This window comes from Miniopterus schreibersii (assembly GCF_964146895.1).
Source record: "Miniopterus schreibersii genome assembly, chromosome: 1".
Taxonomy (NCBI): domain Eukaryota; kingdom Metazoa; phylum Chordata; class Mammalia; order Chiroptera; family Miniopteridae; genus Miniopterus; species Miniopterus schreibersii.
The window spans coordinates 193,144,847-193,169,338 of NC_138101.1; the positions used below are offsets into that span (position 1 = coordinate 193,144,847).

A 24,492-nucleotide genomic window follows, 5' to 3' on the forward strand; every position below is an offset into this window, starting at 1 on the left:
TGTACTGCAAAGGGATGGCGGGTGCTGCGCTGGGAACTTTAGGGGCAGGTCTAGGCTCTAGGGAAGGTGTGCCTGTTTGATGAGTGATGCCAACCTCAGGCAGAGCCACACAATCTGTGCCTCAGAGCACAATAAAGGCTGAAGAGAAGTCAGTCAAGTTCTATGTGAACACCAAGGAACTGCGAATCTTCCACAGTGGATAAGTGAGCGAGGTGAGACTATTACCGCCTCCTTCACCCCGCTTCCCCCTCCGAAAAAGCTGCAGGCTGCACAGACAGTCCTAGCAAACAAATCCTGTGAACTGGTCACTTCTCATCAGGGGGGGTTGCAACGAATGACCAGACCATCTAAAGAGCAAGCAACTCGGGAGGGCTCTTCTATCACCAAGAGTTTATTCTATAGCAGGAAACTGGGGGAGGGCAACTCAGGACACAGTTGAAAAACCGGGGAGGAGGCAGGTTAAGAAATGACAAGTTTATGACGAGGAACATCACAGCAGGAAGTGAAATCTCAACAGATGGTATCACCTTCAAGGCAGCTGCCACATTGGGGGGGGGCAGGGGCTTGTGCTGGCCTGACCCTCCCAACACCTAATGGAATGCTCTCCACCCTACAACACTCCCCTCCCATACCTTCCCCTCCCCAAGCCCTTGGTTGGAAGTGGTCACTTCTTTGTCTGTGCCCCCCAAGGCCGGGCACACTGTACCCTTCACTCAAGGTGACTTGGGAACCTCAGAGTCTCGGGCACAGGTGCTGTGGCGTGCTCACTTCTGCATGCTCTCTGCCCCCTAGGATTCTGCATGTGCTGCCCACAGCAGATGCTCGCCAACTGCTGGCTAAACGGAACCAACTGACCACAGGGAGGAAGGGTCTGGTGAGAACAGATGGCTCAGGACCTCAGACAGGCCACTGAACACACCTTCTCCCTTCCAGAGTGCAAAGAACACTTTCTTTTGAATGATAATAAATCAGAGTGCCTAAAATAAGCCAGAGGCTGGGCTAGATACTGTGTGTATCATCTCACTTAATCCTAACTGGCAGGTAGCACCTCCTGGGGCACCAGCAATTAGCCAGTGCCAATCCCTTTGATCAAGAAATGTCTTTGATCACTGGGGCTACTGTAGTAAATGAGGGGATATAAAGAGGCATATAAATATGTCATATGCATGTGCCAGGAAGAACCAAGTGCTAAAAAGAAAAATAAAGCAGGGTAGGATGGTCAAGAGTGATGGAAAACGAAGCTAATAGGGACAGGTGATGAAAGAGGTCCTGCGATGAAATGACAGTTGAACAGTGTGGAGAAAAGGTGAGCCAAGTGAGATGTGGAGTAAGAGAATTCCAGGCAGAGGGAATGGCAAATGGGAAGGTCCTACAGCTGGAACAGGCTGTGCAGTCCTACCGAGCATGATGCTGGTGGTCCAGCCTAATCTTTGAGGCCATTTCCAACAGTCCAAAGTGCTTACAGCAGTTCCTGGGGTCAGAGGTCCCACTCTGAAGCCTTGGGAGGCACAAGGAGCTCTTACACGAGTAACTCACTATGATACCAGAGGTTATAAAGAGGGTTCAAGCCTGCATGCCAGGCACAGGTGAGTGGTAGTAGCTATCCAGAGCACCGTGTTGAGAAGGATTCTGAAGCCAGGTCTGGGCTCAGAGGCAGAGTGCCACAATCAATTAGTGATGTCTGTCTGAGCAGGAGTTGAGGTACAGCGACATTCCCTTGTGAAAATTCCAGGCAGCAAGGAAGAGGAAGGGGGAGAAAGGCGTGCTGCCACCTCCCTCTGGGAAGACTTCCCAGAAGCAGCACTCAACACAGCCCCTAACACCTCACCGGGCTGCAGGGCAGGGCCGAGCCTAGCTGGAGGGGAGGCTGGGAAGAAGGGGCGAACAGGAGCTGGGGAGTACAGGAGCTGGGGAGTAACGGGCCACATAAGAGGAATAAAACATGCCCTCTGGCCTCTGGGAAATTACCATCTCATTAGAAAGATACACACATGTGGGGATGATTAGTGGGTGAGGCCTCTATAACAAGGCACCGATTGTGTGACACAGATAGGAAACAAGTGGTTAAGGAAGAGCAAAGCCACAGATCACTCCAGCCTCACTCCAGCCGGTGGTGGGCAGAGAAGCAGGGGGGAGGGCAGCTACGGAAAAGTAGACTGCACCCCTCCACCTCCAGGGAACACTGGGCATCACAGCCTTTGCTAAGACTGACTTTGGGTGGGGCGGAGTGTTGGACCTGACATGCACAGAACTGGGTTAATTACTGATTATAATCCTTGGCTCAGGATGCTCATCTGTGGTCACACATGGCTCACTTTCATTTGGTTACTTTTCCCAATGTAATAAACACCTGCAACCCCCCACCCAAAACAAAGGCTAGGACCTCGACAATAACCTACGTCTAACCAGATGGTGCCCCCATCCCACCCCACCTCCTCCCATCCAAGACACCATCAACCTGAATCCTGAATCAGAAGCGCACACTCCCAACTTTATTAACCAATGTCACCCTGAAAAATTCACTAAAAACCCCCCCAGTAGCACACACTCCCTCGCTCTCTTTGTTACAGTTTTACTGGATCCATAAATATTCCTAAAAAGTTCACTTATTTTAGTTGCTCTTAACTTTGTATGAAAACGAATAGTGCTATATGTCGTCTTTGGGAGCCCCTGCTCTTTTGCCTAATATTTATGATAGCGCTAAAACCCATCTACATCACTGCATGTTGCTGTAGTTAATGTGTTTGGACAGCTGTATAATATTCCATTGTGCAGTCACGACTCAGTGTATTCATCCATCCCCCCACCATTGATGGGCATCTGGGCTGTTGCCAAGCTTTTCTGCTGTGAACAGAAATGCTGTGAACATTCTTGCACAAGTCTCTTGGGGTCCATGCGTAGGACTCTCTCGGGTAATACACCTAGGCCTGAAACTGGCTGGGCCGTTGTGGTATGCGGATGGTGAACTTTAGGCATTAATGCCAGGCTGTTTTCCAGGTGACTGCACCAATTTGCATTCCCGCTGGCAGTGGATGAGAAACAGAACAGTTACGTCACGCTAGAGTTCACCAAGAGCTTCGATCCTTTCCAACTCCCAGAGTTAATGCTCCCTTCACAGGGAGCAGACACTGACCCAGAATCACAAACTAATGTGTGGGTCTTGACCTGCAGTCAACCTGACTCTAAAACCCAGTGCTTCTCTGGCCAAGGCCTCCCACTCCACAGGCCAACTCATGCTGGAGAGAGAGGCTGAAAGGGCAAGGATGACACTGCGGGAAGAGGGTCACATCAAGGAGGACACCTCAACAGGGTCAAGGGTCAAGAGGTGAAGCACAGACACTCCAGGCCAGTCTGTACAGGACGCAGCCTTTGCCACCGAGGGCTACGGGATGGGCCCACAGATGAGCCTTTGGGAGGTCTGACTGGTCTTGTATGGCCAGTTTTCTCACTCGTTATTTACTGCCCGTCTCAGGCACCACCTCACCAGCAAGCCCAGATGAGCGGGAAGCTGACTACCGCCCAAGCGCGAGCTTACCTCCTTTCTCTCCATCCCAGCACCTGCTCTCCTTGGCTACATGGACAGGTGCCAGCGACAGCCTTCCACAGCCAGGTCCGGCACCTCCGCTGGCTTGGGCCTCCCACTTGAGTGCCTTACTCGCTCCCCGTTTCCAGAGGGCCCGCTGGAACCCAACATGCACAAACACTGAGCTTTCTATGCCGTTAAGAAGTTGAATTACTGGAGAATGGTTCTACCCTCAGAACAGGATGAGAAAAGTCAAGTAAAGGCAAAGGGGGTTGGGGTTGAGTATATGCTACAGGACATCAGGACAGGGCAAGGTGGCTGAGCACTGGACAGGCCCACTGTGAGAAAGCACCTTGGTGCTCTGGGATGGAATCCCAGAGGGACCCTCCTCCTGGGGCTCACCTTCCAGCTTCTAGTGTGATCTTGAGACTAGGAGGGTCCTTCCCCACCTCATTCATGTCCTCATGTTTTTGTCTTCACATATAAATGCTCAATAAATGTTTGTCCAATAAGAACAAAACTCACATTACTATTTATACAGGAGTACTCAAAAACCTCTGAAAAATGACACTGATAGAATTCTGGTCATCTGGAGTGGATGAGTACACTGCAAGTTTTCAGAAAATGTTGCATAGAGAAGCACACCCGTGTTTAGCAAGTGGGAGGAAGGCAAGGACGGAAGAGCCAAGTGCTGGCGTATGAGTCAGACATGCATCTCTAAGCAGGTAAAGAGTCTGTGAAAGAGCACCAAACACTACATAACCCAGAAAGTTTTCAGGAGAATCCTACACACTTTTAAAACACTGTTACAGTGAAAAGCTCCAGGTCAGATTCCAACTGGCTTCCATGCTCCACTGCACTCCTCCCCGCACCTGTCATGCTCCAAGCCCCAGGGCCTTTCTGCCAAACCCACAAAAAGCTTAAGGCCCACAGCTGCCTGCAGAAGTCCCCTTCTCCCCATCATCAGCTCAGAGTTGGAGATGGGGTGAAAGAGCCACCGCTGTGCCCTGACTCGGCTGGGCGCCTGGGTCAGTCAGTTAAACAGAAAGGCTCATCTCCCAGGGAGTCTGCTTAAAGCCCAGGCCTGCCGGGCTCCAGTGGGGAGTCGGCCAGGAACTTCAGGGGCCATAAAGGGCTCCAGGCAAGACTGGCTTTCTTTGATCGGGCCCTCCTCCCCAACGCCACGGAAAGGCAGGGCCCTCCTTCATTCTCCTTGCCTGCTCAAGTGTTAAGGAGCCAGGAAAGGGGGCAGGGAGGAGAAGGGTCATTCTGCCTCCTCAAAGGTCCAGTAACTTATTAAGCCCCCATCCTTACACGCGGAGGACACCCGGAGGTATCAGCTTACTTTGCAAAACCAGTTCTTGCTGCTTAAGGACAGTGTGGGGCTTGGTCAATGGCGGTGGGAAACCAGACACCCCTGGGAACGGCGCCATTCTTGGGGACATGAAGCGCTGGGAAAAGACACAAGCACTCCTGCAGGTTATAAACCATTTTATTGTGGCTGTGTACTGCGACAGAGCTGAAGTTGCAATGGAGAGGATGCACCACCGAAATGCTATCTCCTCAAACCACACGAGGCCCAGTTTTTTCAGTGAGACAGAAACACACTTATCTGTGTGTGTCAACTTCCAGTAACAGGTGATGCTGTAAAACCTACAGATGGGCAGCATCCCTCAACTTCTACTATGAAGGCCAAGGTGCACCCCGTGGGAGGGAAGACCTGCTGCAGCGCCACGCCTGGGGACCCAGAGCTGATGCATCCTGGGCAGATATTCTGAAGACACCACACCTGGGGACCCCAGTGCACTTGTATATTCAGTAAGATTGAGGTAAGAGACTCAATGCATCAAAACCAAGCAGCGAGGATCATCCATGTTTTCTTGGGAGGAAAGACCCTGACTTTGATATACAAGCACAGGAAAGAAAGGGAAGCCCACTACCCCACGCTGCACACCTCGGACCCCCGTCAGCCACTCTCTCCTGCACTTTCAGCAGCTCTGAGGGCCAGCCAGTGAATTAGGCTGGTCAGCATGGCACTAACGAGTCACATGCTGGACTCTGGCGTCCTTACTTCCCTCTCTCCCTAGTCACACACAGCCCCAAGGCAGATCCAGGCCCACTGGCATGCCCTCAGTCATCAGAGAACCCCAGGGGAGGAAATGGTGCTGCATCTGGTGATACCCCAAATCCTGCCCCTCAAATCCACAGCATTGGGGTGGCTCTTAGGTCACTATCCACCCAACATTCAAGGACAATACAGTTTTCACTCTATAAGAGTGGAACTATTTCTTTGTTTTCTTTCAAAATAACTTCTCCACTTGAAGCAATGCAATGTGATCACTTAGATTCCCAAGAGCTCTTTCTATTGAGCCACATGGTGAGACCAGCACCCACAAGTCTTCCCTTCCTGACACAGAAAAGGTCCACCAGGAACACAGCACCCTGGGCTGGTTTTGCTTTGAGGTTTAGATTTGCAAGTGTGCAGGATGCCAAAGTACAGAACACAATCTGTTGACCAGGAATTTTATCTCTTGAACTCTAGGTATTTCTAACAATCTGCGGGAAAAATAAAGTCTACAAATGTCGCCCAACCATAGTCAGGACCCAGAGTCTTTTGCATCTCTCTCCCATACCCAGAGTTCTCTCGTCCCACGGAAAGTAGTAACCTGAACACCAGAAATGCCCCACTGGCTGCACTCCCCACCACCTCCACCCCTTCAGGCCCATGGCTTGTGCACACCACCTCCAGTTCTGACAGTCAGTGGTTCCCAGGCACATAGCATGGAGGTGGGAGCCTCCCACAGCCTTGATGAAGTACCACTGGGTATGAGCCAGCGAGGTGGCAGGTGTCTTGCATGCCCAGCCCTCCCATGTGGGGATTCCATCCCCATTTGTTGCATAGGAAACCTGTGATTGCAGTTGGGTTTCCGGTCACCAGGTGTGGGTGGCTTTGAAGCCAGAAGCTGTGCCCTTCCTGGGGAGCCCAGGGTGTGCCAAACAAGGGTCTGGGTATTTTGAAGTTCTAAAGGCCTGTTTTTCTACTGGATGGCGCACAGGGCTCACTGCCTATGGCACATCTCCACCCACTTCCTCGTCTATCTAGAGAGCTATCTACATGCATTTTTGTATCAGAGGCCACAGAGCACAGAAGAAAACTGTGCCAAGAGCAGACAGGCCTGAGTTCCCATTTCAGGTCTGAAACCCATAGCTGTATGTGACCCTGAGCAAGGCCCTTAACATCCCTGGCCCTCATTGCCACATCTGCAAAATGGGATAATACTTGAACCATCTACCTAACACGTTTACAGATCTTTTGATGACTGATCTCTTTCTCCTATGACGAACCTACAGTTAGAAAAGTAAATGCACCCAGCACTTGTGTATATTTTGCACATGTGCACACACACATCCTCATCACGCTCACATCTATTCCTCTAGAACAGAAACCGTCCCTGTGTTCTCTGCCCAGGCAGCCTGCATGGCAGGTTGCATTGTGGCATGGGACATAACTATTCAAACGCTCACCGATTCCTTAGGTTGGCAGCCTTCCTTCTCACACCCAGTGTCAGGGTGACCTGAGGCATCCAGGGCTCTGCTGTTGTCGTCTATGAGCCAGTCTAGTACCCTAGACCACCTGAGGGGCCTTACAACCAACTACAGCACCTGTGCCAGAGAAGGCGACCAGAACTTGCTTCAACAGGCAGGTTCTGGGCATCCAATGCCATCAAATGTGGTAACGGAGTGATTGCTGAATCTTATCTAAGTGTTAGATACTCTTCTAATTATTTAAATATACTGACCTGACCTATTTATCTTTAGTGCAACCTTGTAGTTGGAGGCACGAAGGAGCAGAGTGACCAGACCCAAGGTGGCATCAGTTTTTGGTGCGGCCATTCACATAAAAAATGCATGGCTTCTGATGCAAGGGACTTATGTTGGAAAAGCATATGAACCACAGGGCTGGAAAGAAAATGCTTATGTAAAGATCATTTAACTGGTTTGTGGAATTTGCTGTCAGATAGTTTGAGCTCTAAACTTGGTGAAGGTGTTTCCTTGGCTGAGTTATGTCACCAAACTTCCCAGCCCCTCAGTTCCCATGTCCTCTCAGGGTTGCCACGGACAGTGGTGGGCATACAGTAGGTGCTCAGTGGAAGGAGAGCTTTCCAAGGGGCAGCCAGTCTGGAGTTGAGTGGTGACTATGGGACAAGAAGCATCTGGGTTTTCTTCAACGGCGCCTTTCAAGGACAAGGGACTCAGTGGGACTATAAGCATCTGACACTCAGGACCAACCTCTGAATGGTTGCAGCTTATAACAGGATAATTACACCATTAGCAAGCAGACCAGGAGCAATAAACTCACCTAAAAGCAACCTTTTCTTGGTCTCTAATCACGGGAGGCTCTAGGATAAGCCGGTCACGTTCAAAGGCCTGTGCTGCTAAGAAGGCTATGCCTAGTCTCCTGCCCTGGGAGACCTGGCACAGGGGCTCAGGTGATGTTCATGGCTGTGCTGTGTCTTCCCACAGAGACCCCGCTCAGGCCCAGACTCCTGGGCAGCATGCATTGTAGGAATCACACTCTAGGCAAAACCTCTCAGGGGCCCAGCCGGGCATGGTTCAGTGGTTGAGCATCGACCTAGGATCCAAGGGATCACAGTTCGATTCCCAGTCAGGGCACATGCCCGGATTATGGGCAAGGTCCCCGGTCATGGGCTCGGTCTACGGTCAGGGGCGTGCAGGGGGCAGCCAATCAATGACAGCTCTCTTATCATTGATGTTTCAACTCTCCCTCTCCCTTCCTCTCTATGAAATCAATAAAGAAATATTTACAAAAACAAAAACAAAAAAACTCTCAGGGGCTGACAGCTGTGATATGTGTGAGGGCTTTCTTTCTATCTCCCCCAAAGTTCTAAAGCCAGATGCAAACAGAAAAACTCAAGCTCCCTTGCCCTGTCTTGTTAGACTACAAAAAGGCACAGGAAGCAGACTCAGGTGTTCTCCAGTCGACCTGTCCACAAGCTAGCAAGCCAGCCAGTGCTGCCCCAGCTCATGGAGACCCCTGGCTGATGCCTGACAGGGAACCAAGGCAAGGAAGGGAGGAAGCGACCTCAGGGGACAGGAGCTGAGACCTTGAGTCCTGGACTCACCTTCAAATAGCTAAAGGGACAAAAGAAAACCACTCAATGGCCTGTCTTTGTTTTCCTATTTGTAAAATGAGTTGGAGGCTGAACAGGATTAGTGGTTCTCAGCCTGGCTATGCGCCAGAATCATCTAATTAAAGCATCTAAGAAAGCTTTTAAACAATATTGACACCCAAGCCCACCAGACCACTTAAATTAAGACTCTCGTTCTGTGGCGGTGGGGTGCACGGGGGAGAGAACCACTGCACTGGGCCACTCCTCACACCCCTTCGGACTTTAACGTCCCACCAGCCACAGGAGGACTTGCTCTGAAACAACCCTCATTAGCACCCCCAGATGCCCCAACCCTCTGGCAAGTGGGAGAGGATGGCGTGGTATGTGAGTCCCAGCCAACGTATGATCAGATGTGTCATGTCACATGGGAGCTGGTTTCAGCTCTATCATTATTCACTGTGTGGCCACAGCCACACTCCCTCCCATTATCCCCCAACCACCCCTCAGTGTAAAGTGAGGGCATTGGGCTTCGGGGCTCTGGGCACCTCAGCCCAGCTTTCCAAGGCTCCTGGTGCTGACTCTAACCACTGGCCTCATGCCCTGGGCGGTCCAGCAGGTACCAGGCAGCACCTGCTCTGGAAACGTCCCGGGTTAAGGTTTCTGCCACGCTCTGCCACAGCAACTCTAGGTCCTGGCTGAGGGCTCGCCGCTTCCCTGTGAGACACAAGCTACTGCAACCTCGAAGAACAGACCGTGACAGCGCCTGCCGCTCGGGGCTTAACGCCGATGCTCACAGTAAGCTCTCAGACCCATCTGTAAACAAGAAATACACAGGGCACGCTGTCAGCCACTCGTGAGAGACAGAAAATGACTAAAAAAGGGTCGAAACACTCCAACACATGACGTTTCAACCAAATAAAGGCAGAGCTCTGTCCTCACAGTGGGCTGTGCCCCAGGAGCCCCGTGGGGAGCGGTGCTGGCTCCTCCCCTCTGGGGCTGGTGTGAAGGACTTCCTCGGAGTATTAATAGCCCTCAGCTGTCCCCACAAAAGCCACAGATTCCCTTCCCAGGGAAGGGCCACAGGCCAGGAGGACAGCTAACTGAACCACTTTAATGTGCTGAGGTGGCAGGATGGGGTGGGGAATCTGCCTTCTTTCTTTTTCTGCAAAGATTTACTCTATTACCACTTACGTGATAAAAATAGAAAGCAGGAAAGCAAGCCTCGAAGGGTGCGCAGGAAGGTCTCCTTCAGGGGGTGGGAGGGCTCATTCCCAGGTGGAGAAGACCTGTTCCCCAGCCACTGTTCACCAGCCCAAGGCAGAACATTAGTCTGGATGCCAGGCCAGCACCAGATCCAGGGAAACCGAGGTACGCAGGAAACACTCCTGTCCTCTGCCCGGACAGGGGTCAAATTAGTTAATTTAAGGGCTCAACAGCTACTAGCCAAGTAGCTGGTAGGGGTTTGGTAAGAACAGGGGGAACTGTGTGCCCTGACCCTGCTGCCACCTTCCTCCTCACCCTCCCCGGCTTCGTCAGGGGAAGTTGCCAACTGCTCTTCTAAAGAGATGTGATTCCAAGTTCAAAGCTGAAGTCACTGACCTAGACCCAAAAGCCTTCAAGGGGAAAGGGATGCTTCCGTGCCTGACAGCTTAATCCTGGTTTGATTTAAGCACTAACTTCTAAAAAGTCCTCGTATCCCAGGACTATCCATCATCAACAGGAGTATCTTGGCTGTCGGGACTTAAGATTAATTGCTTCGGTGTGGAAAAACCCCTTTGCGGACTCCAAGGGAAAAGGTTTTTCCTTTAAACCAAACAAGAAAAGACAAGGGGGGCGGGGGGGATGCTCACTGATCCTGCTCAACCAGCCATGCACGGTCATTTAGCCACGTTTAAAGCTGGAGCTGGGGTTTCAGGCCCTTTTATGATTAATGCCACGTACGTTCTTATTAGATGCCCTCTTGACTCCTTTAGAAAATATTTGAGACCCACGTCTGGCACAGAGCCATATGTTCCATAAAAACGTTCTATCCTCTTAATTTATGCTTTTAGCATCTCCAGCTCATTACCATATTAGAGAGGGTGGGGACCCAACTAACTCGATGCAACACCTGAAGCACGGCACATGCTCTGTGCTAAATGCAGAAGTAACACGAGCTGGCATCCCAGAGGCATCGGTGTTGAGTTCCCCCTTCAGAACACCTTGGGCTGCAGCATGTGTCAGCAGGGCACTCATTAGTCCCACCTCTTGGTTTGCTAACTGGCTGTTCCAAATTTGCACTGCTGGACCCCAGGAGGTAAAGCCCACCGCTACACCTGCCGCATCCTCCTGAAGGTGCCACCAAAACCACCTTCCAGGTACCATATGCAAAAAGCCAACAGCTGGTCTCATTCTATCACAGGATTCCCAGCACCTGAGTAAGTTAGAAAATAAACCAAAAAAATCCAAATCCACACAGAGATTCCCAAAGTCCAGAGAATGGAGTGGAAACATCCTGCTTCCTCTGCTGGAGTCACAGGTCACCTATCTGAACCAGAGAGTGGAGCAAATAAGGTTCTCCAGAAAGAAAGGGTGTGGGGTCCAGCCCCTTTCCTGGTAAAATTATGGTAGAATACACTGACACAAACCAAATAAAATGCACATTAACATTTACAATCTCAACCGGTTTTAAGAGTCAAGTTCAGTAGTGTTAAGTACATTCACAATGTCCTAATCTCCAGAGTTCTGTTCATCTTGCAAAACCAAACTTTGGCTTTAATGGGTTAAACATAACTCCCCATTCCCTCCCTCCTCCCCAGCCCCTGCAACCACCATTCTACATTCTGTCTCTAGGAATTTAACTACTCTAGGGACCTCATATAAGTGGAATCATGTAATATTTATCTTTTTGTGACTGACTTATCTCACTTAGCACAGTATCTTCCAGGTTCACCCATGCCGTAGCACGTATCAGAATTTCCTTCCTTTTTAAGGCTGTACAGTATTCCACTGTATGTATACACGGCGTTTTGTTAATCCGCTCACCCACAGATGGACACTTGGGTGCTTCCACCTTATGGCTTTTGTGAATGCTGCTGCTATGAATGTGGGTGTGTTGTTGCTTGCTTTTTAAAAGTCAAAAATGATTTCTCAAATCAGGTCGCTATCTAAAAAACTAAAAGTTGGATTTTCCTGAGCACACCATATCCCTTTTTCTCATTTTTTTATTTTGGTCTTCTTGGGAGTTTAAAGTCAACTTACCTCTCACACTTTCTAAACTCTTTCCAACCTAATCTGAACACAGACTTGGATTTCAAAGTCACATCATGAATTGCACCTCCCAACTCTATCTGGCCCCTCTCAACCCTCTAGGACCACCACGAAAGCTGTGCTCCATTGACCCTGTTGGGAATAGGTTTCGACATGGCAGAAAGTAACTCAGCGAGGCAAACTTTTCTTCTGCAGAAGGGTGTGGAGCTGCCCAAATCAGGCAAGCAGGCACAGTGCACAGGGAGTCCTCTCGGCTTTTATCCCTAATGCGAGCACCACTGCGCCAGGCCCCATGGTTAGGGTGAGCTTCACAATCTAAACCCATAGCCTGATTTGGACAACGCGCGTGCAGAGCGGAACTTTGGGATGGACAATTGCCTGCACAGACTCTGAGTACAAATGGGGGCTGCCATGGTGAAATGGAGGATGCTGAGGGGGGCGTTTATTCAGTTTGGCCTGTTCTAATCCCTTTGACAGAAAGATTATTTCCTTCTCACAACCCTGTTCCTGCCAATTGGGCCATCTCCAGTGTATCAAGCTCTCCCTTCCTGAGACTGCACCTATGAGATCTTCGAATGGACCCAGGAATTTAAGTGACCTATGAACTTTGCACTGGATCACCCCTTCCTACCATGTGCCACCCACCCCTAGAAAACCCGAGCGCAGTGCATTTGGAGATAGGGTGGTTATGGACATGAAACTCTGAGGTCCTGACTTGACCTCCCAGAGCAGGAGAGGAGGTCTCAGCCAGAACTAGAGAATTCTTTCAAAGAACAGAGGAAGACTTCACTGGTCGCACTGCCCATTACTTTCCATTTAAAAGGCTGTTTGAGTTTAAAAGGATAAGATTAAAAGGCTTGTTGAAGTGGCTTTGCTTTTAGAAATCAATATATCCCACCTTTTGAACCCCAGGGTCAATAAAGACCCAAAGCTTCAATACAGAGAATGCATTAAAGTAGCAACATTTATTTATTATTTATTTATTTATGTTGATTTGAAAGATGGGAAGGGAGGGAAGGAGGGAGGAAGAGGGGGCTAGAAAGAGAAAGAGTGAGAGAGGGAACATTGATGTGAGAAGGAAACCAATTGGCTTTCCCCCGCCTGAGTCCAGACTGGGGATAGAACCTGCAACCCAGGTACATGCCCTGACTGGGAAATGAACCCCACACCTTTCAGTGTAAGGGACAATTCTCCAGCCAACTGAGCCACACTGGCCAGGGCTAAAGTATGAACATTTGAGGGCAGCCCATCACAGTGACCTACCCTGGGGGTTCTCAGCCTGGTTCTGGGCTGCCAGACTCCTGGGTGGGGGAAAAGGGGGGTGTTGGGTCAGTTGCACTGCTTCTTTCAGTCACAGTTGATGGGACCACAGCAAGGCACCAGAATCCAAGCAAGTGTGAGGGCGACCCTTCAACTGACAATTACTGTGCTCCTAGACCTGAGGCGGGTGGGGGGTGGGGTGGAGGCAAAGGCCACCCACCAGAGTTCTGCCCAGAGGAAGTCTGCGAACTGGTGCAGGACACAGAGAAAGCAGGTGAGAGCTGAAAGGTGTGATGATAAAAAAATAATTAAACTCAGGTTCGGAGTGCGTGCATGGGCTTCACCAAGGCAGACGGGGTAAGGTGCTGCGGGCAGGAGAAAGCACCCAGGCAAGGTGCATGAGTGCAGAGGGAAGGGGCACAGGCAGTCCTGTCCTGGCGACAGCCCAGTCCATGCCCACCAGCCTCCAGCTGTGCAGCGGGCACCATGTGAGGACTGAATAGTCACAACCCAGGGAGTCCAGTCCAGTTATCATCCCCATGTAACAAAAGAACCGCCTTGGAGGAGTCAGGATGCTTGTCCCAGGTCACTCAGATTTGTGCAGAGGAAATGAGGCAGCCCTGGAGAGGCCGGCTGCTTGCAGGAGGGGCCGGAGGATGCTGTCCTAGGCCCCCTGGGGAGAGGGGGCGGGGCAGGCTCCGAAAAGGCAGCCTGAGAGGAGTTCACGTCCCAGAGGAAAACCCAGGGTCAAGGCAGGTGATGACTGAAAGGCAGGACAGCTCTAAGGACTTCCATCCTCCCAGGTGCCCGCAGCCTGTCCTCATCTGCCTTCCATTCAAAGTCTGCACTGAGAGCCCAGGTGGCTAAAGACGAGCCTGGAGTTCTCGGAAACCGCCCGCTCTTCTTTCTCTGGGCATCACAAAAATTTCCATGGGGAACATCCAATTTTGCAAGCTTTACTCTATCAAATTCAGAAGTCACAAATTCTCACCCCAACAACGGTGGGGGGTGGGGTGGGGGGTTAGAAGACCAACTTAGCACAGCAAGTGCCAAAACTGCCTCAGAGTTTGATTCCTTAGGCAGCCACAGTTGCACCATTTAAAGGAAAAGAGACTATTCTGACTGGCCATAAGGAGCAGGAGGATGAGCCTGTTATTTAGTTGCTGTCGATTGGAAAGGAGGCATTTATTTTTAAAGTTTTAAAGTCATTAAACCTAAACATTAGAAAGCTCAAGGGAGCCAAGCTGGCTAGACAAAGTTGAAAACAATCAATTTAGTTTCCACCCCCCAGGGACTGAGCCTCCCCTACCTGACATATGGTATCTCCATCAACAAAGCAAACACCACATGAAAAGCCTGCAGGTTGGTGTGAAAGCGGCAGGGGACCCTCTGAGAGTGGGATTCAAAGGCTCCGGCCCCCCTGCCCCACACTGCACCTGTCCTGGTGTGCCCCCACTGACCCCCAGAACAGTCAGGTCCTAGATATCTGATATGTGTCAGGTACTCAAGGGACACAGAGTGAATAAAGCAGGGCCCTGTCCTCCAATTATTCAACAGTCTAGAAAGGGGCAACAGGCCAGGGGCCTTGGTATGGTCATTTTTATTTATTTTTAAAACTGATTTGAGAGAGAGAGGAAGGGCGGAGGATAGAGATGGAAGCATTGATCGGCGGCCTCCTCCAAGCCCCCTACTGGGGATCAAGACCACAACCTGGGGCACGGGCCCTGACCAGGGATCAAACTGATGGCCTCTCGGTTCATGGGTCCACACTCAACCACTGAGACACCCCCGCAGGCAGTAAGGTCATTTTAGCCTAGAGATAGGATCCTGGGCCCAGGATCAGTACAATGACGTATTTTATGAATGGAATGACAGTCTCTGAACTACTTGCTCCAGTGAGTCATGGCTTCTATTGTTCTGTCACTAACACACTGAGGGCAGACACGTTTCCATGCTGGTGCCACGACAGACAAACGACAAACAGAGACAAAGATGCAGTGCCTATCGTTAACGAGCTTCGCTGCTGGTGGCAGATAAAACCTGGAGGCTTCCAAGAGATAATGTACCTAGGACGCTCAGTATGCTGTAAGCTTAAGACAAAGCTCATTGCACAGGAGAAAACCGCGTAGGGCAGAAGTCAAGCACATATGTGCATATGCACCGAACTCAGATTGTAAAAGGGCCCTTCCTCGACCTGCTCACCAACAGGCGAGGCAGGCCTGCCCGCATCCTCCTCTGCTCGCCAGGCGGCACCCGATCCTCGCCATCAGCATGGTGCCTGTACAAGGCCCTAGTCAGCCCTCGCGACAAGCCTTGAGGCAGGCACCAGTCATTGGAGATGACGTTACCCAAGGCCACAATCTGGGTGCTGAGCTCAAAGGAGCCCTTCCCGCCTGCACCTTCTGCCTCTGCAGGCAGACAGGCTTGCCACTGCTTTTCTTACTCTCTGTTTGACTTGGATTTGTGTCTGTCTCCCAAGTCCTCCATTACACAAGTGCCTCCATCGGCAGAACACAGACGAAGCAGAGCAGCCCCTGCAGAGTCAGCCTGGGAGTGTGAGCTATCCAGGGTTCACTGACTCAAAAAACTGCTGTTACTTCATCTGTGCCTCGCAACAGCCTACCACATAGTTAAAACGACGTGTCCGATGTCACCTTGCTAGTGACAGTGACACGCAAGTTTCTAGACTCCTGAAAGAATTAAATGGCCCAGCTTGACAAAGTAGTGGGTGGAGCTCGCCCTTATTTCTGCCCTCCCACCTCCCATCTTGTTCTGCCCGCTCTGGCTGCACCTTCCTGCCTGCCAGGAACCAGAGAAGCCACCCCACAGAGCACACGGCAGTGGCTGAGCTCCGACCTCCAGCTGAGAAAGCAAACCTGACTGCTCCCTCGGGAGCCTGGGTGGCAGCTAATGCCCCCCCCCACCCTACCCCTCGCCACCGCCAGGTTGTGCTGTGCCCCATCTCCTCCCATGGAGAGTGGCCTTATATTTGGAACACCATGCCTCCCTCTCTCTCCCTGTAACCTGCTGAAACCCAATTCAAAACTAATGGAATCCCGCAGAGCTGGCAGCCTCATGGCCCTTCTGAAACCTCCACCTCCCCTCCAAATATCACCAACCAACTCAGAATCGGGACACAGGGTGCAGCCTCTTCAATACCCCTACAGTCCTGGCCGAACCCACCAACCAAAGACAAGCACCTCTTGGTTCTTATCACTATGTCGTCTTTCTCCTCATTACTCAAAAAACAGGATTGAAATTACATCGTAAAGAACCAAGTCTCTGAATGCCACAGCAAAGCAACAGAAAAACTCTGCCTTTCGAAAAAGAACAGTTGAATAACAGAAACTGTTATTAGCCCTGGACGTGAGCCATGCAGCCAGCTTCACGGAGGGGCAGAGCCTGCCCGGGCAGGTTCTTCGGATCTCCCTCTGACAAACCAGTTATAACATCAAACATGCTGATCTTGGCACTTAACACCAAAACCCAAGGCAAAGGAGAGACTTTTTTTTCTTCTTTTTAAAAATTTGAAAAATCCATTTCCCTCCTTTTGGTCACAAACAGACTTGGTACCTCTTACCATGTCCTACCTCCCTGGCTCAGGACACTATGAAAGAAGTTGTGTTTCCAACATCATTCACCCAGCTACAGTGCTTGAGTCTCACAGACCTGGCTGCTTACAGCCCTGAACACACAGTGAACAAGCCCTAACTGAAAATGAGGCCAAGGAGCCCCATCAAAGAGCCGCACAGCCTCTTCACAGTCATGGCTGCAGCTAATACTCCGCTGGGAGTACCAACTCAGAGCTCTTTCCTGACAATGGGGTAACAGCCCAGCTTCCCCCCTCCCCGCCCCTACACAGCTTTGTTGCTCTCTTCTGTGAAGGGCTCAGAAACACCATGAGTTTTATTTTAAATGAATGGCTGCAAATTAAGAGAGAACTTGAGCAAAAGGTGAAAAGTAAATGCATGGTGAAGGGACATGTATCAGAGACATAGGAAACTCCAGATTTGTAAATGTGAAGATCTGAGTGGGTCTTTGGGCCCATTGTGTATTGGGCATTTGGGCTCAGTTTGTGCAGAACCAACCAAAGCAAGTGGCAGCCCACAGGGACCCTGGTGGCATCCTTGGCACCTGGGAGCAAAAAGGAAGGCTCTGGAGCTGCTTCCTTTCTGTTAAGGCAAAGGAGTGGCAGCTGAGGGACAGAATGGAAACCCCAGCAATTCAAGGTCTGGACTTCAGGCCTGGAGGAGGGAAACACACACACACACCCCACCCACACACACCCGCCTTCCTCCCTAGCCGCCCCCTCCCCTGCTCTCTCTCTCTCCATCTATCTCCTTGCTTTAAGTCTCCATGGCCTGGCTGAATTCCAACCCTGCTAATTACATCAGGCCCACCTTTCACCCCTCCCAGCCCCTGCAATTAGCCCTGCTTCTCTGCTTCCTGCCGCTCTGGGGGGTGCGGGGTAAAGTCTGGGGCCAGCTGCTCCCTGGGTCCCACCCCATAGCCCAACCCCGGAAGTGCTAGTTTCAGAGGTGCCTGAAGCAATCCAGTCCCCTCCTCTGGGGCTGGGCTGGTGACAAATCAGGTTAACAAGGGGAAGCCCAAACAAAAACCCCTCAGAAGAGTCACTCCCAGCCTGACCCCCCACATGAGGCATCTGGCTCAGGGTCCACCCTGCCTGCTGCTGTGTGGATCCTGCCAAAACTTCACAGAGCAGTATCAAGCCATCTCCCTTTGTGATGATTGTGGCGAGCTTGATTTTTAGAAAGAAGTTTCCACAAGTGGCTGAGGGCCAAGAAAACGTGCAGCTCTCTAGGGGCTGTTTCCTTGTCTTACTCATGTAACACGGGGACGGCAACTTCTTCCTAGCAACGAGGTGGCTAGAAAGTTCCTAGCAGATTGAAGGCACTCTGTCTTTTTCTCTCAACCTTCTAACCAGGGAACAGAGCTGAGTCCCAAAGTTCCCAGCTGCCATTCAGTATGTCCTGATAGTTTTCCTTCTAAAAACAAAAAGGAGAGAACAGAAAGGAAACAAAGTCCAACTGGAAAGCTCACATCTTGCAGAAACAAACCTGTCTCTGGAAAGGTTTGAGACCATGCAGTATGTGGCCAGGTGTCCTCAGCCCCGTCTGCTCCATCCCTGGCCAGCAGGTTAGTAGTAAATGCCTTCCATTTAGTGTGAGAAAGAATTCTGGTGGCCTTGAAAGCTGCCGCCTGCCTGCGGACCCTGTCGGGCTGACCAGGAGCCACTACCACCCAGCCCCTTAGGGGCCCTGCCCCCAGCTTTGCTGGGCCTGGGAAGGCATTTTACTCTCCACACAGATGTTCACTCAGGTGGGGCACTGAGCAAGCTGCTGTCCTTGGCCCCACATGGCGAATGCTCCACGTGAGTCTCTTGGAACCCACCCCCCTTCCTCTGCCCCTGCCTTGCTCCAGGGCCCCACGACCTGCCCTGACTCCCTACTCCCTCCTGACATAATCCATTCTAAATATGGGAGCAAATATTTTCTTTTTTAAGCTTTCCCTTTTAAAGGTTTTCTAAGGACTCCTGAGGTCTTCAGGGTAAAGTTCAAATGCGTTAGCACGGCACCCACCCCCTGGAACTTTGCCACCTTTCCAGCCTCACCCATCATCACTCCCCACAGCCACTCTGAAGTGACTTAGTCTTTAGGCTGTTTTATGTCTCCATAGTATGCAGGTGCTGTTCCTTTCCCAGGACACCCCATGTACCCCATTTTCTGCCAGTCTAGCTCCTTGACGATCCTTCAAGATTCAGGTCAAGGGTCACCCCCTTGAGAAAGCTCTCCATGAGCTTCACTCTATGCCAGCTGGGGAACTCCCTCCTGTCCTGTGCTGTCCCTGTGTCCTACGCACACACAGGGGTTATAGCAGTTGGTTTACCCGGCCTCTCCCCCACCCACTGGATGTGAGCATCTTGGGCAGGAGGATGGTCTTAAGAACAAGAAAGAAGCAGAAAAAGAACTGAGTGACCCCAGTGAGCCACACCCACCTCTCCAAGGCCACCAGGGCTCCTTATCCCTCACTGCATCACTCTACAGTAGAGAGAATGCGGGGGATGGGAGGCGAGAGGAAGGAAAGAGGAAAGGAGGGGTCCATGCAGACCACTGCCCTCCTCAGGGTCATTTCCCAACACCATCTGGAAGGTTCTCTCTTGAACTTTAGACTGAAAGCAAACATTCACAGGGAAGTGGGTCAGCGCCTGGGTCAAGTCCACAGCAGACAAAAGGGCTCCCACTGCTGATATGGGGACGGGGCAGAGGGGCCTCTCTGGTGAAGGAGGTCCTGGTCCTGGCTCACTGCCTTCTCTCACCATGCGCTGGTCACCTGTGGCTGTCCTGCTGGAGATTCTAAACCAGCATCCAACCACGCTCCAACATGAGGAAGTCTGCCCAGACGTACAGTAAAAATCATCTCAGACCTTCACCCGCACAGCAGAATCTGCCTTTGACAGGCACACAGAACTCTACATTCTGACAGGTACCATCACAATGCATGAAGGGCCCAGACGCACAAGCCGGCAAAGAAGAACAAAAGGCCCGTAAAAAAGGCAATTTGGGCAATAAGTAGTAAAAGTCCTCAACGTAGTCATGCCCTTTGATCCAGGAATTCCATGCTAGGAATTTAGCCTAAGGAGCTGAAAAAGGTATATACCAAGTATGTTCACGGCAGTATCAATTCTGAGTCAGAAATAACAGTGGTACAGCCACGCTATGAAATGCAATGTACACACTAAAGTCCTTATTATCAAAGTATATTTAATGACACAGGAAAATGTTCACTACACAGTAAACAGAAAGAAAGGCTACAAATAATATGAATGATATCCATACCCTGGAACACACACATACGTATGGACAAGAAGTCAGAAAGTATAACCACCAATGAACGAATTTAATTGTCTTTGTATTTCCCAGTCTGCAATCAGAAAATATTTTTATAATCAAAAATCTTACTTTGATTCTCCCCCCTTTTCTCTTGGCTACTCTTCTTCAGAATGTAGGTATGACATGAAGTCAAGAACACCCACCTCACAGCCTTCCTCTTTAACCTTTAAGGTCAGAAATGGAGCAAGTAATGTCTCCCCTGCAAATTCAACACAATGTGTCATTCGTAAAGCAAAGCTCCGTGGTACCTGCAGCTACGGCTTCAGCAGAGTAAGCTCCCTTGAACACTGTCCCTACCCATCAAGCAGGTCACACCAACCTAAAGGGACTTCACTGTCACTAAACCCTCCAGGCTGCACGAGTGAGACGTTGAGTTTAAGTTTACAATGTTCCCACCAACAATGTCAAATGTACATTTCCTACTATTCTTACTTTTGAACAAAAGTCTTTCATTTTTCAAACTGGTATGCACATTTCTAAAGATAGTTCTAATTTTTAGTAGTCAGCCTATGCTTATCTAATATAACTGCCACACAGAACTGTCAGGTCTCAGAAACAGGCAGAGCAGGCAAAAGGTGCAGGAAGCAAGTGGGAGTTTTATCTAAAGATATTATACGAAGTACTGTAATGTTTGTAATATACACATACATACATACATACCCACATACGTATATATACACACATGCACACACACCCTCCCCCCCACATATATATGCACACACATGCACACACATGCACACACACACACACACACACACAGCAAAAGTATAAAAATGTGAACTGGATACCCAGCAAATTAATGATACGGGTTATCTCTAGGGAGGGAGGGAAGGATAACTGGACTTAGTAGAGGCATACTGGGGATTTCTATCAGAAAAATTTTATGTCTTTTAAAAAAAAAGGTCTGAAACAAATATGAGAAATATTCACATAGCCCGGCCAGCATGGTTCAGCAGTTGAGCAGTGACCTAGGATCCAGGAGATCGTAGTTCGATTCCTGGTCAGGCACATGTCCAGATTTTGGGCTCGATCCTCAGTGGGGGGCGTGCAGGAGGCAGCTGATCAATGACTCTCTCATCATCGGTGTTTCTGTCTCTCTCTCCCTCTCCCTTCCTCTCTCTGAAATAAAGACATGTTTAAAAAACAAAGAGTTCAGCTCTTAAAAAAAATATTCACATATGGTCATACTCATTTGAAGATACACAGGTGCTCATGATAAACATGTACTGTTTTATTTTTAATTTTCTAAAGTAATGACAGAAGATAAGGCAACCCCAGACTATTTCTTCCACCGTTTCTTTTAAGATAAAGAACAATATCTGGGGGGGAGGGCAAAGAGGGGGAAGTGGGGGACATCTGTAATACTCTCAACAATAAAAATAAATTTTAAAAAAAGCCCAACAAATCCAGTATCAGCTAATAATAACAGCTAAAATGTAATAAAAGCATGCTAAGTGCCAAAAAGAACAATATTTGGGGTCTGCTGAGCCTTCTAACCATGGTGAGAAACCAGAAGTCAGAAGAGCCAAGTTTGCCCTGCTGGGCATGGCTCAGCAGTTGAGCATCGGCCTAGGATCCAGGCGATTGGGGTTCGATTCCCGGGTTGCGGGCTCAATCCCCAGTCAGGGGCGTGCAGGAGGCAGCCGATCAATGACTCTCATCATTGATGTTTCTCTCTGTCTCCCCCTCTCCTTTCCTCTCTCTGAAATCAATAAAGATATATTTTAAAAAGAAGAAAAAAAAAAAAAAGATCCAAGTTCAAGGAACTCATAAAACAAAGCTTCCTCGAGGTGATCGTAACTCTAAATCTTGGTCATCTCTGGCCATCGTGTGACTGTGAAATATCAGGGCCCATCCTCTTTTTGACAGATGAGAACTCAGAGGCTCAGAGAAGGAATGCACTTGTCCCAGGGCAGGGTCAATGAGGGGGGGAGCTCTAAGAAATTCAGCCAATTTCCCATTTCGGAGTCAGTCCTGCAGTTAGGTCCTTACATTCATCTAAGGGTCCCGATTTCAGGATCCACATCCCTACGTGGACTCAAAACAAAGATGCACATCTCCATCAACAGACACAGGGTTATCCAGGCAGCTGCCTGAAGTGTCTCCCACCACCATTAAGCCAGAGAAACCCAGCAACTTCACATGACAATCAGGCCCTAACTGTCAAGAGAAAGGGCAAGATTGCAGGTGCCAAGGCAGGGAATGGCAGTGGGAAACAATGCACAACCCCCAGAGAGTAAACATATGTCTGTATTTGTTGCACGGGATTTCTGCTATATTGGCCTTATTTTCCTACTGGCTCCACTATCGAATGAATCTGTTTAATGTAAGAACTCCAGGCTCTGATATAAAAAATGAACCACTATGCTCCAGGCTCGTCTTTCCTCCAGACCTCTCACTATTTTGGAGTGCCTGTCCTGGAGCTGGTGCCCCCCCCCAACCCCCGACCTGATCAGCCTTTCTTTTTTAAAATGCAGGGACTGAACCAGGTGCTCTCCCCAAGGCCCTGCCCAACTCTGGCTTCCTCTGTTCCTACCCGGCAACTCCCTCAGTAACCCCTCTGGTCACCTCCTCATCACTGTGGCTTCTCCTCAGAGGGCTGCCAGGACCCAGCCTTCCTGTCCCAGGGCAGATGAGATGCTTGGCCACTGTATGTGACAGAGAGGAGTCACCTGGCGGGAACTGAACTCTCTCAGGAGAACTAGCTGAAGGTGCCTCTTCCAGACATCACTAGGGACACTCTATAACCTAATTGCTCCCATGTGAGGGGGCAGCAGCATCCCCTGCAGGGCTTGTTAGGACAGATGGCAGGTCTTGGGAGGGGCTTGTTAGAAATGCAGATTGTCAGACATTTTTCTAACACGTTCCCAGGTGATGCTGCTACTGCTGATCTAGCCCACTGATTCCCAGTGCGATAGGAAGGATGGTGAGGCTCAGTAGGGGAACTTCTGAAAATACAGATTCCTGACCCAACCCCAGAAGAGTCCAAGCAACAGGTCAGGACGAGGCCTGAGACCCCGGCTGAGACCCTCGTGGTCAGACTGAACCTGGCCATGCTGCTCCTCACCCACCTTCTGTCCTCTGAAAAGGGTCAAGGACAGAGTCTCCAGAGGTTTTCAAAGGCAAAATCTGAGCTTCTTGTGGAACAAGCCCATGCTATTTAAGAGAGGCCCTGGCCTTCCTAACTGTCCCTGCCCCATGATACCTTGGAAAAGGACAGCCAGGGTGGCAGAACTGCTGCTTGGCAAACAAGACCCAGGGCAGGTTTCTGTAACCTTGCTGTGTCCAACTGGAAAGCCAGGGGAAGAAGGGAGTCCCAGGCTTGGGAGTGACTTTTCACCCTCCCTGGTCAGAGTAAGGAACAATATCTGTTTCGCTTCATCCAAGCCCTCGTAACAAGGGGACACCCGGCAGTCCTTCTGGAAAACTTTCTTGAATGTCGCTTTATAATAATAACCAATTATGCTATAATGTCAGATGGGAGGGAAAAAAGACAGGATATGCAATTGTATATAAGGCCTGACCACAACGGCGTGAAACAAAAACTATTCATGCAAACACTGGGAGGAAACACTAAAACTGCTCACACTGATTGTATTTCAGCGGTGGGATTGTGGGTAGTTCTTTTTTCTTGTTACTTGTTTGTTTTCCAAGCTGTTTATAAAAAGCACATATTACTTGTATTTCCAGATTTCAACTTTATTTTACAATAACTCGGAAGGAAAAAATACACAGTACAACCCTCCCTATGTCTACCTGTGTCAGCCCAAAAGGGAAGTGCCTTGTGGCTTTCTCCTTATGAACAGGACCAAGGGGCAGGGATGCTCTGTGGCCTTTAGCAAGAGCTTCGGCAAACATTTACTCTGGGCTGCGGGCTGCGGCTGCCACGCACACCAGCCCTGCTCTCAAAGAGCAAACGGCGCAGAACCCGAGTGAGGAGACAGGGTCTTTCTTTCTACCTGTGCTTCTCTCTGGGCCCTGAGGGTGGACTGGCAGTCTTTTCCCTCCTGTGCTGGTTACCATACTCTGGAGCTCTACACAGTACCCCAAGAGCAGCAAACTGCCTGCAATTCGACATGGTGCCAGCAGTGTCAAGCCCCCTTGGCCAGTCCAGACTTGACTGTCTGGGCTGCTGATCACCATCGGTGTGCACCCTACTCGACCAGTGAGACAAGGCGATGGCATGTGCGTAGCCAAACAGCTTGCACCAGAGCCTGGCTGCTCTGGGCTGCTCACAGAGAGCCTCAGAAACCTCACCTCTGCTTGAGGCCTTCATGGCTGCCATAAAGGAGAGGTTATTACCTCCCACGACACCTGAGGCAGGAGGCCTACCCGTCAAGAGTCCCACACTGACATCTCCCTGGTTTTGATTCATCTGAAACTTGGTGAAACAGGCCTTCATCCAAGCAACTGTGGC

The 24,492-nt window shown here is 50.2% G+C and overlaps 1 protein-coding gene across 2 annotated transcripts in view; it reads right to left on the reverse strand.

Annotated features, from left to right (window-relative positions):
- The window catches only part of CCDC88C (coiled-coil domain containing 88C), a 110,980-nt gene that overhangs the window by 76,732 nt on the left and 9,756 nt on the right, over window positions 1–24,492 (reverse strand). The window lies entirely within an intron of this gene.